At 43.8% G+C, this 13,296-nt stretch overlaps 1 protein-coding gene across 1 annotated transcript in view; it reads right to left on the reverse strand.

The window, feature by feature from the left end:
* The window catches only part of LOC119661781 (A-kinase anchor protein 200), a 228,171-nt gene that overhangs the window by 55,761 nt on the left and 159,114 nt on the right, over nucleotides 1-13,296 (reverse strand). The window lies entirely within an intron of this gene.

Here is a 13,296-nt window from a genome sequence, read left to right on the forward strand (position 1 = left end):
CTGCAGACCACCAAACAGTCACCAATACCTTCTTCGGATGGAGGCTCGGTTTCGGCATATGCTTCGGTGGCTCATCAGCATCTAGCCATTGTACTGATTGGCGACGATTGTCGTATAATATTCACCTTTTATCACATGGCACTATTCTGTGCAAAAAGGGATCGGTTCTGTTGCGGGTGAGTAGAGAACTGCAAATTTCCATTCGAAGCGCCATGCTTTGCTCCGTAAGGGCATGCGGAACTCATTTGTCGAGCTTTTTCACCTTTCCAAATTGTTGCAAGTGTTCGCCTGACCGGAATTTTTCACTTGCCGTATCGGCTCCAAATGCGCTGTTAATGCCCCTGGTCGCCTCCGCTGCTTTATGACCAAGTTTGTATACAAACAAAAAAAAAATGACTGACGGTTTCGTCCAGGGCAGAGGCAATTCTTCAGACGCTGCCTCACCTCTGCCCTAGGAGCAGCGAGACCGAAAGTGCCAACAGGTGGAAAAACGCTTCCTTATATCATCGCAAAAACACGACAAGGTTGCAAATTATATTGGACTAAACCGCCAGTTGTTTTAGTCTAAGCTAGACTAAAGCTGGGTAGTTGTTTAGGATATGCGGGATCCTAAGTCCAAATCCACACACATGATGGTGGACCGAACGCACGAGATTCGCAACTTTGTCGTCTTTTTGCGATAAGAGAACGTTTTTACACCTGTTGGCACTTTCGGTCACGCTGCTCCCAGAGCACAGGTAAGGCAGCGTCTGAAGAGTTGCCTCTGCCCTGGACGAAACCGTCAGTCATTATTTGTTTTTTGAATATCAGATGAGTTCGTGTGACACACGGTCCGCTGATATGCTCTAGACCCAGAAATGCAATGCAGTTCTTGACAAACCTGGCTTGATTCACGATTATTTGAAAGATTTCGCCAGTACGCTTGTCAAGAATGCATTCAAAAATCTTCATGGAATGGGACAGGGACCGGATAGGACGGTAATTTGAGCACTCTACCTTCTGTTGCTTCCCCCGATTTCATTCGTTTTGTTGCTTCCTCGACTTCAGTGGCACTGATAGATGGAATTACTTCAAATGTCGACAATGGTTGTGGAAATGGAGGAACAAGTTGTCACCCCAATATACGCGAGGAGAGCGATCAGATCCCAGCTTGCAAGGGACTTATCTGATGTAGCTTTTGCTATGAAACCTCAACGGAGGTTGTTATCTATTGCGATGGGTGCCGGGATAACCCTCCGAGTTCGTATGTCACAGAAGAATTCCTGGGGCACGTGTTCTCTGCCCAGTTGTTTGCGGTTGGCCCCTAGTGGGAGATTTATGAGAGTTGCGATTATGTCCACATCGCAGACAGAACTCTTTTGAGTTCAAACGTGGAGCTGTGCTGAACAATTCGAGTATTGTACTCCTCAATTCGGTAGACGCTTTTGGTAGGTCTTCCATCCATCAGTAAAAAACGCTGAGCTTGCACTCAGTTTAAACTTGCACTGTTGGGCTAATCACAGCGGGGCTCAAAATCCATTAGTGCCTTAAGAAAACCGTGGAGTTAGGCCGACACTGCGGGTACCACGTTAAACCACCAGGACGCGCACCGCGTAGTCATAGGATGACCCAATCGTGTATCACCTTCATACGATATTATCTTATGTCAAAGTACCTTGATAACACGACGAAGACGCGAGTTGTCGAAAATTTGGAACTTTCAGAAAACAGTGACTATCACTTTTCAAGTTCTATTTCCACAAGCACAAAAAGAACATTTGGGGCGGAACAACCTCAACTTGACGTTGCTGTTGCGATAGCGATGTCCAGTGAGCTGGGATTTAAGAATGTAATGTAAGTATTCCCTGTTTGTCGTAAAAGAGGACTAAAATAGAGGCAAGTAGTTTTGGGTTACCAGCTGCACCGTTTTCACCAAAATTAGTAAGGGTATCTTGTTACCAGTAATCAGTCTTCACATAATGACAGCAAGAGTGACCAAAGGGGATTTGAAGTGAATGATCCATGAGTCCTGAATTGCCTTTTTTGAAATAGCAACGATAGCACCAGGATAGTGCCATTTATTGCATAATGCTATGTTGTCCTGTCAATAAACATCCTACAGAAACTTGTTGGGAGATCTAAGAACGATTTGCAATGGCAGAACCCTTTCGAAAATCAATGCATTGCAAGCTTCGCAGAGAAATACGTTGGGAGAAGCATATGCCTGTGAATTCGATCCCTTAACGACAACTGGCGTATCTGCCAATCAAAGTAAAATAATTGCTCCTTTAGTTTTTCCAGGAAAATTTTCTAAATATTTATCTTAATCCAAGTATTGTATTTCTTTTTTAGAATATTTCTTTTATTTTATACGAGAACACCTGGAGCAGGCCTATTTTTTTGGTACATATGTAAGTGGAAGGGTGAGCTAAAGTTCACTTTAAATTCACTGCATCCCCATTTCACTGAAATTGTCCCTTTGACACGCATTCAGAGCCTAATAAACATCTTTCTAATGCAGTCTTCATACCGGTTACACATAGATACGCACAAAAGCGAAATGCAAAGAGGTTGCAAATTTTAAAGATAATGGCACACTTTTTTACGACCATAGGCGCAACTAAGCAACTGTTACTAGAGAAAAAGCCTTGCCACTACATAAATTACCCGGGAGAGCCTAACTCATCGAGTTCACATATTTATGACGATTTTCATCTTTTATACTCGTTTAACGAAAGATGTGTACTTATTGCACACACCTCAGGCAAATACACCTGGAAGGAAGTGAACAATACAATGCAAACTGTATAACGCTGAATATGTCAAACGAAGTACGTAGGTGCGTGGCATGTTTCGACCCAAGTTCGCGGGAAGTAGAGGAAGAAGAAAAACCAACCCGAAGAGTACATATGCATTAGAGCAGAAGTCTTGAAGATGCAAAGGAATAGATACATGCATTGGATGTATATTCTACACCGCAGTTGGTGCAATTTCGTGGTCTTTCTCTATTATTTCTGTGGATATAGTTGGGTAACGTACATGGAGCTCACCTTTTGCCATAGCAGAATCTCTTTGGTATATACAATCAACTTCGAAACAGGAATCTACAATTTAGCGCTTACATTTGGCCTTTGTTAACTGTTCTTCTATGATTGAAGACCTTCTTAGGTTAAACAGTTATTAAAAAGTTGGCAGGCTTGGAAGATCATACAATTGGGAAACGTCTATTTACCAGCTGAATTTCGATAGTTTGGAGGGACCATGTGTGGAGGAAATCCTCCAGCCTCATATGCACTTTCAGAAGAATCGGGGGTTTAAATGGCGAAGCTCGTTAGCCTGTAACTGGTTTCACAATTCTATCTAATGAAGGTCATTGAATTGTATTGGATAGTTTTGTGGGTAATTTTATGATGCGGTAATGGATTTCATGATTCATAAGTGCGCACACACAAGACGTCAAGGCACGATTATGAGGTGTGTGTAATGCGAAACATACTCGTATCTTGCACACATGACCACGCATCCCATAAATCGAAGAGAACCTTACAAGGCTTCATTACAATGATGAACACTATCGAGTGGAATATTCTATCTTATGTTGTTTGATAGTACATCCGCTCATATAATTAAGTGGTTGTTTTTTTTCTATTCGGCACTAAGTCGTCTATAACTTCCGGAGTTTCTATCATATCATTTTAGGCAGTGACACTTCCTTTCCCTTGTCTATCGAGAATTCATAATGATATCTGTTTAATGTAATTGGGAAGCGTTGTTGCTGTTGTTGTTGTTACTAAGCCTGGTTGTCTTTTTTGATCATGAAATTTGAGCACACTCCTATGGTCTTATGTTATTACGTGTGCAATGGTGTACACTCCCTTCGAGGCAATTGTGCTCGTATGTGCAGTTAACTCTTTCGGACTCATGGCTAACTATTAGAAAAGCCACTATAGTCTGGTCTTTAAGTTGTGGATAGTGTCAAGCAACAGCACATTGACCCGCATCATGCATTCGTACCGCTTATAGTTGAGATTTTCAAATAGTGCGCGCACGCGGCTTTCCTCTTAACCCTGACATTGATTTATTGTTGCTGAGGCCGCAGAGAAATGTTTGTAACATTTCAGAATTATATGCAGTTAATGCCTTGTTGTGGGCATAATGGCGGTTCATAATTAATTTCTTCTTTTAGTAACTGACTTAGCCATTCTAAATGGGTTACTGGAGATAGAGAAAAATATTTGTAGGATGTCACTGGAAAATGCGGTTATAATCGTTGGAATAATGGATAAATGACTGTGATGTTTGGTACATATAGAGAGATTCCGATGGGATATATCTTTTTGTCTTTGGAGTCTCGCAAGAGTTCCATTTGTTATTTTACCAACTGCTTCCTTTGGCTTCGAGATGAGGAGCGGGACAACTTGGTGCCTAGACTAACCTCAACATCTTCACCTGGATGCTGCTAGATAGCAGAGCAAAAAAAATATCCGATGATCCGAGAACTTTCTATACTATCGATGTTCCTGAACCGGATGTTGAGAAGATTCGGAAACAAACAAGCTGCCAACTCTACTATGGGTTTGAGACCATCATGTTACGAATATCGGCTCCTAAGGCCAGTGAAGCTGACGTGCAGCCTACGGAACTGTCATCCAAAACGTAGATGAGGTAAAATATTTCCCAAATTAATTTGAAGTGCCAAGGCAAGGCCCAGGATAAAAAGGGAGTCCAAATGTCGAGCGAAAACTAAGCTGGGCGACAAAAGTCATGCCCATTGAAAGATAGGAGAAACCGGGGAAAAGACTGTATGAATGATTAAGCGAACCAACAGGACAGTAAATCTGCAAGAGAAAAAGGGACCAACTCCACTTTCTGGGAAAGTGGAACCTTTGAGTACGGCTGAAACTGCTGGCGAAACTCCTGTAGCCACATTTCCAGAAAAAGGGAGTGAACGGCACTGCCGCAGGAGAAACTGGAGACGGAGCCTCCGCCGATGCGCGAGTATCTTTTTGGCGTTCATTTCTGCAAATTTGTCCAGGTAGAGCGAGGCAGCGCAGCCAAGACTTGGGCGACAGCCGACATCATCGCAGCAAGGCCAGTCCGGTCTATTTGTGGTGTGCCGCGAGGACTGCGAAGGTCAGCTAAACAGGATCAATTCCTGGCAGGTTTGAAGTTGGGCAATTGAGTGGGAGCAAGATCGACGGCGACCTGATGAAGTCGCTCTGGCTGCGACGCCTTCCGGAGCGCACCCAGGCGGTCCTTGCGTGCGTCTCCGGTTCTTTGGAGGCACTGGCAGATGCGGCCGACAAGGTGCATGAAGTGCACGCGCGTCGCACGAAGTTGGCGAGCTGAAGCGCGAGATGGCCGCTCTTTTGACCAGCATGGCGGAGACGAGGGCGACGCTGGACGCTCAGCGTTCGGGCGGCAAGTCACGAACTCGCTCGCGGTCTACTTATCGAAAAGGGCGATCGGGTAGCAGGTCGTCAGGACAACCTACGGACCCAAGCATTTGTTGGTACTATCGCAGATTCGGCGAAAAAGCTACCAGATGTAGGCTGCCGTGTAAATTCGCCCACAAAAAACTAGATCCGCGGGGGGTCCTGGCGACGACCACCCAGAACGCCGCGCCACGTCGCCTAACAATTTATGACCCTCTCAGCAGGCGCAGTTATCTGGTGGATACTGATGCGGAGGTTTCAGTTCTGCCCTTACCCCGGCACTATCGGCTATCCTCGCACATTAACACCTACGGGTACAGCCAAGTGGACGTGAGTGTTAGCTTGCGTAGGACATTCCCGTGGCGATTCATCCTGGCGGATGCAAATTTTCCCATTTTAGGCGCAGACTTCTCGTGTCACTATGGGTTGCTGGTGAACTTGCAGAACAGGTCCCTTATAGACTCAACAACCAACCTTAATTCGTCAGGCGAAACATCATCTCACCCCAACAACAATCTTTCCGTACTTTTTAAGGACATTACTGACTCTCGTGTTCGGGCACTTCTCCAAAACTTCAGCCGGATTACTACCGAGTGTAGAATTTCTAAACCAGTGAAGCACAATGTGCAGCACCACATTAACACTACTGGTTTCCCGATTTTCTCGAAGGTGCGTCCTCTACCACCTCAGAAGCTGGCTATTGCACGGAAAGAATTTGAGCTACTTGTTCAACAGGGTATCTGCAGACCTTCAAACATCTTTTGATCTTCTCCACTCCAGAAGACATACCAAAGACGACAATATGCACTTGGACTCTTCGAGTTCACCCGGATGACTTTCGGGTTGTGCAATGCGGCGCAAACCTTTCAAAGGTTCATTCACTCGGTCCTGCGAAACCTCGACTTCTGTTTCTTGTATTTGGATGATGTTTTGGTCGCTTCTTCCTCAGAGTCTGAGCATTTAGCCCATCTCGAGTGCATTTTTCAACGTCTCCTTTAGGCCGGTTTAGCCCTAAACGTTGAGAAATGCAAGGTGAGATTCCTCGGCCACTCCATTTCCCCTCACCGAATACAGCTCGACCCAGAGCAAGGTGCAAGCGATCACGGGCTTCCCACGTCCGAAAACTGTGAAGGAGTTGAGGAGGTTTTTAGGTGTGCTAAACATTTATTGTCGTTTCCTGCCCAAGGCCGCCCAACACCAATCCGTTTTGCGCGCGCGTACTTGTCTGGCCCCAAAACAAAAGACACACCAGAGATTATGTGGTGTGAAGAGGCTATCCGCGCGTTTGATAAATCCCAACAACTGGTTGACTCTTGGCATTTCCTCGATAAGATGCACCCCTAGCCGTTTTTGTTGATGCCTCTGACATCACAGTAGGTGCTGCTCTTGAGCTTCTTCTCTAAACAGTTGAACCCCGCTCAACGGAACTGCAGCACCAAGGATCGAGAACTGCTCGCCGCATACTTGAGCATTAAATACTTCCGCTTCTCCCTATAAGCTAGGCCGTTCACAGTGTTCACGGACCGTAAGCCTCTCACATATGCTTTGAAATAAAAGCCCGACAAAGCGTCCCCTCGCCAACTTCGACACCTGAGCTTTATAAGCCAGTTCACGTCCGACATACAGCACGTGTCCAGCAAGGACAACATAGTTGCTGACGCTTTGTCACGTGTCTCCGAGGTTAACATCCCATCGCACTCGACTTCTCGGCTAGTGCCAAGGCGAAGGAGAATGACGCAGTATTTCAGAGCCTCAAATCCAACCCCAAATACAAATTTCGGGAGTTGCCTATCTTCGGCTCGAACGTCTTCCTCTGCTGCGAAGATTCGGAAAAGGGACCCCGGCCATACATTCCGGCCACCTTTCGCAAGGAAGTGTTCCACGCGGTTCGCCACTTAGTGCATCATCAGGACAATAAATCGGCTAGTCACCGAGAAATACTTCTGCGCCCCAAAACAACGTCGCGTTCGCTTCGCGATATGATAGAGAACGCAGTTCCGGGTTTTCTCGCTGAAACCCCCTAGATTTCGTCTGGGGGCGGAGTGATGTGGCGCAGCGGCATTAACAATATTCGAAAATTTATTTCGAGTGTTGTTGATACGAACGGATGGATGACGCTGCCGCCGCCCTCCGCGGCTTTTCTAAAACTCGCCACGAGAGTGGGGAGCCAGCGGTGAAGGAGTCCAGTTGTTAGGATACAGAGGGACCGCATCTCTCTTCTGCCCCAACCGCCGGCGTGATCAAACGCACTCTCGCGTAGTAAAGTTTTAAACTTGACGCTGAAGTGAATTTGCGAATGCAGTCGCCTCGGCTTTATGAGTCAGAAAACAATTGTATAATTATTTTAATTAATTTTGCTGCATTTTTCTAGAGATGCTAGTTTGATAAGGATTTTCGTAATTGGAAGTAACTTCACTATTGTAATAATTGTATTCCTGCTTAATCTTGATATGGAAAAGGGAAGTGCTCATTAAAATGCCAAAAGGCAATCCCAGTCCACGACGTAATATCTAAATAGTGATTCTGCGCGGCTGAGGGTTGAAAAACCAGTTTTGGTTTTTAGAGGGTGTCAATCCCATACACACCTGCCCTAAGTCTCGTATTCGCGTGGCTGAAGTGGAGCGAATGTGTCTTTATAAGTTTTTTACATCTCTGTGTACGATCAAGAAAAGGGAGCTTAAAACTCCAACATGCTGACTTGTTATCTCTCAACAGAAGTGCTAAACTCCACTCCTATATGGTTGTTTCAAAAGACCTCCAGACTATCTCGGTTAGTGACAAACTAACCATTTAAAAATTATTTAGTGCCCTGCTTATTTTCCCTATGGCAAGGACGATATTCCCAGTGGAACATTCATTCGAGCTATTCAATATGCCAAGAGGAAAGACATGGGGGCCATACCTGCTGGCGAAGTTCAACACGAGAGAATCCTATTGATAGGGACCATTTTCTTCAATCCGATCAAGCAAGAGGTCATCGATATTACGGTGGCATCCCCGGTTCTTCTTGGAGAGTGGAAAATATTGAACGATATCACGTTCTCAGATCACAGGTGCGTTGACTTTGTAATGGACAGGAATCCGGCACCAACCACTCCATTTCGAATCCGCGGAAAACAGATTGGGCAACCGACCAACTAGAACTGAGCGCCCGAGTTACGATCCTTGAGGTGCATCAAATCCATTGCCGGAACTGAGAAAACCACAGAGATGACCATAACTAGCTTTCGAAGACAATTATCCAACAACACGCGAAAGAAGGACCTTGGCAAACCTCGGACTAGTCAACCGAGTTCTGATCTCTTGTTCTGTTGTCGGGTGGAATCGGTACAAAGGGACTTAAAAAGTTCTGAAGAACAGCATGAACTCAGATAAATGATAATCATGAAAAGGCTTTCACGAAGGAATTGACTCGTTTGAAGTGAAGTTGGAAGTTGGAAAAGATCCTTGCCAAAGAACAATCAGGATAGTCTGCGATAGGTAAGGACATAATAAAGCGAATTTTAATATATGCATACATCATCTAGCTATCGAGGCAGAATTTTGTTAACAGTATGAAGCTGCTGGCACAAATCTTAAGGCTCAGTTGTAGATATAAGTATTTCTGAAGAAAGCGGAAAATAGCTAATCGCTTGACTTATAGAAAGGTGGCTCATTATACGGTTGTGGGTCCATCTGGAAATCCATCAGGTGGTCCTGATGCCTGCCGAAAAAGGAGAGTGACTACTTTTCTCAATTTATATTGTCTACTTCTCTGAGTTCATAAAACTGTCATATGACATCCTGGTTAATTCCAACAAAAATAGTTCAGGATCAATAAAGACGATATCCTGAGTCCAGTTACCATATCAAAGAATTGTTTCATTTCGAACTCACTGGAAATATAAGCATTCTTATGTAAATATCACTCTCGAGACAACCACTCCAACAATAACCCTTCCACTTAAGATGCAAAACTATATGAAAGCATACCCAAGTGATGAATTATTAGGCTAGACTAATCCAATAGAAATAAAGATACAAATCACCAGAGCAAACTAAAACAAACCCTTGTACATATTCTAAGAACGCCAAGAACGTACTTGACCCCATTTCTCTCCGCATCGTTTCTCATCTAGGACATGACACAATAAGGTTCCCTTATCCTCACAGCTTCTTGTTGCGTTTTATTATTTTAGAAACTAAATGCTAACACTCAGAGTACTACGCGTGTTGCACGTACACAGAGATACAGCGAATAAATACACTTGCTCCATTTTGCTGGGGCTGGGGGTCAGTCATAAAAACCATAACCCTAGAAATAAAAATTCGAGTTGTCGGATATGTGGCGCCAAGAGGATATCCATACCCTACTTCCTTACACAGCCAGTGGACTTCATGGCCCCTAAGCTTTGATATCTTTGGGGGTAATTTCAATGGGGGAATGTTTGACGAGTTGAGAAATTGAGGTTGAAAATAATGAAAGTTTCGATTGTGGGATAGTTGTTTGCATGTGACTCATCTGGGTAGCCCACAGTCCTACGATCCTAAAGAGCAGGGAAATATGCTTCTGATTAATTCATTAGATAGTTGCTTGTGATTTCACGATGCAAACAATGAACTGTGAATTGTTGATGGCGAACACGTGAATGATTTTATAAGCAGATGATACGTATGGATATATAGAGAGATAATGACTTCTGAGGATATTTTACGGCTTATGAAATCGTCGAATCGGAATCGAAATGAATACGATTAAGGATAAAATTAAGACAGTTTACGCAGTATTTGTTAGGAACGATTTGATTATATGATGCATACTTTTAGAGTATGAGAGAGTTAAAAGTCGTCAGCTTCTGCATAAGGCTTGATTTTAAGAAGCTGTAAACCTTACAGACTTAATGAAGAATCACTTACATATAACTGCCTACATTACAGACTTTTCTGACTTTTCATAATATCTGTACCTTCTCCTTGTTTTGTTAGGGTTTAATGTCTAGATCGAGTTTGCCAAACATCCATCCAAAGTACCAAGCATCATTAGCGCGAATTATATGAACATACTATCAAAGATGCCTTTCTCACAACTTTGAAAGTCTTTTCGAGCATGACCATAGCGAGCTTTGTCTCCAATACTCCGAAGTCGCGTTCATTGTCATTAGTGGCGGGCTAGCATTCGGGACCATAGAGGGTGACAGAACGAACGACGCTGCAGTTGATTTAATGGCTCAGGATTTGGAGGCGTAGACAGAGTTGGAAGAAAGAGAACGTGCCCTGTATCACCTATAGCGATCAGGATATTTAGTTTACTGCTGCTGATAATTTTAAATTGAGGCAACGCGCGACATAATTCCGTATTCTTCTGGCACCTTTACACAGTTTAACTTATGTCATCCATTTGCGGTGCACTACTAATCGACACACCATTTATTGGAGTCCTTTGTAGTAAATATTCTAAGGCACATGCAACTTATCCGCTCTATTGTCTGGATGTGCAATAACGATACCATCTATAAATCTGTGTTACGATCAGTAGCGCATTGGCTTGCCAGCATGTCTGGCGACATATGGCACGATTTCTAGCGACGCCATGTTGCTGGATGTTCCTCTTTTTGTTCTAGTCCCAGGTGGCAGGGACTCAAAGCATCTTTGATGAAAACCAGTGTTTGCTATAAGTGAAACGCTACAATGCCTTCCGACGCTGCCTTTTCTGCAGTAAGGTGCTATGTGGCATTCTGCATGTTGTATAGGACGCGGAACTCTATGCTATTTATGGAGAGATAACGGTCCTCCGTACTAAGGTAATTATATAATAACTCCGCTTGACATTACCTTCTATTGGAATTCAAGGAAAGGAATGGGCCTGCATTCAGTGTAAAACAGTACAATTGTGCTACTCATAGGGATTCCTCCATAGCAGTCCCCAAATCAATTGGCATTCGAAGAGGATCGAGGATTATACTTACCCGACCCTTGCTTACGTTAGTCCCAAGTTGCCAACGGAGTTAATAATATGAACCACTCGGTTAGCTGACAAAGTGGTTCTTGTGAACAAAGTAGTGCCTTTCATTGTTTATCCCAAATAAAATGGGTATAGCCATAAAGGTGAGATTTCCGACAGCAGTCACTCCTGCCCCCCGGAAGATACGGATTCTACTAAGAAAGATGCATGTGGATTGACTGTGGTTATTGTCTTCCAAGAATGCAAATCATTAAAAGAATTGCCAATAATTGCAGATTGGATGTAGGCGACTCCTTTGAAGAACGGCAGGAGAGCCCTTCAGAGGAGCTGCCTCGAATTATGTGCTATACAATAAGCGGGGCTAAAACAAAAAGAACGATCTACATTATATACAAAACAAGTTGGAAAGTGGAAGCTGGGCGCTTCAGGGGTGAAAGGTTTTATGTTGATTTTTTTATGTAAGAATGTTTGACTACAAGATGGTTCCACTTATACATAGCTGGCAATGAATGTGCGTTGAATATAGTCGACATTTCAATTCGATGGGGCACTGACATTTTATCTCGTGGAGAGTAGTAAAAAGTAGTAAGGAGCAGCTTTCGACCAGACTTCACAATGACATAGGAAGCGTCAATCAATTTTCCGTTTTGCCTTCGCTGTTTTGTTCAAAATCTGGAAACACATGGCTCCCTCAATCCCCAAAGTAGAATTCGTATATATTCGAGCCGACGATCAAGTAAATGATAAACGCCTAATGTGATAGAAAAATACTATCCCAATCTCCCAATTATCAAATCGAGCGGGTTATTTGTTTGAGTTTGGACTGTTAGTCCTGAAAACTTATGTTTTTCGGAATTAATCGCAAGACATTTACAATCAAAAGGTTTTCTACTACGAATAATAGATGGTGTCGCTTGTAGGCTAAGCAACACCTTTCGAATCCGTTTTCCGTGTGTTCGTTAGCTTTCGAAGTTGAAGTCCCTGAAAGAGCCCGGAACAAGGCTGTTGGTAAAGTCAAGTGCTAGATTAATGTACTATTACGCTTTACATATTGGGTTCATTTAGTTTTGTGAATACAAATCAAAAATTTGTTTGGAGGATTTATGAGGACTCGAGGAAAAAAGTTGAGTTTTGACAAGTCTTGTATATCATAGTGCATAACCACCAATACACGTGAGATACTCAAGCATGCCACAACGACTTCCAATTTATTGGAGGATGGTTCACCAATTTACCGGGGGGCGGCAGAAGCTGTTAGAGCTTAGAGTGCGTTCCGAATCCAGCAGATCCCTAAAAGAATTTAACGGACGATTGCACCGACTTAGGAGGAATCTAAAGCGAACGCATGCCTCAGGGTTGAGCAATGGTCCAGACATGCTTTGTATGGGTTCCACGGTGGAGTTGGACTCGAGGTGGCTGTGGTGTTAAACAAGTCAACCTGCAAGAGTTGCACCCCCGGTGAGGTTCTCGTAAGGGCGTACCCTTCGAGAAACCTTCCATCAGACTTGCCAAAAAAATAAGTTTGGCCGAAAAGTGCTCCCAAGGCAATTGCCGTAGACAGAGGTTCCTGTTCCATTTTGCGTGACGCTCGACTAAAAACCCAACTTCACTAATGGCAGTCACAAAAATTAGGTAGTTAACAGAGGGAGGTGAAACTCGCACTGAGCTAGAGCAGGTGCAAGAGATCTGAAAGCAGCGCACCGCCACGATTTTTCAACTGAGTTTGAGAGAGAGGACCTCCCTTTTCTCCCTTCATATTCTCCATTCCAGACCTACTTTTAGGCGGTATAGCCTTTTAAGAAGAAATGGCTACCGCTATTTTTCAACGGGCTTAGGGAAAACCTTCCCCTTTATCTTGTTAAAAATTCAAATTTTACGATGATATCAAAAAAATCTGTTTTCATCGCGATTGCAAAGAGGAGAACTCCTCCCCCCTTCTCC

Source organism: Hermetia illucens, chromosome 1, assembly GCF_905115235.1.
Source record: "Hermetia illucens chromosome 1, iHerIll2.2.curated.20191125, whole genome shotgun sequence".
Taxonomy (NCBI): domain Eukaryota; kingdom Metazoa; phylum Arthropoda; class Insecta; order Diptera; family Stratiomyidae; genus Hermetia; species Hermetia illucens.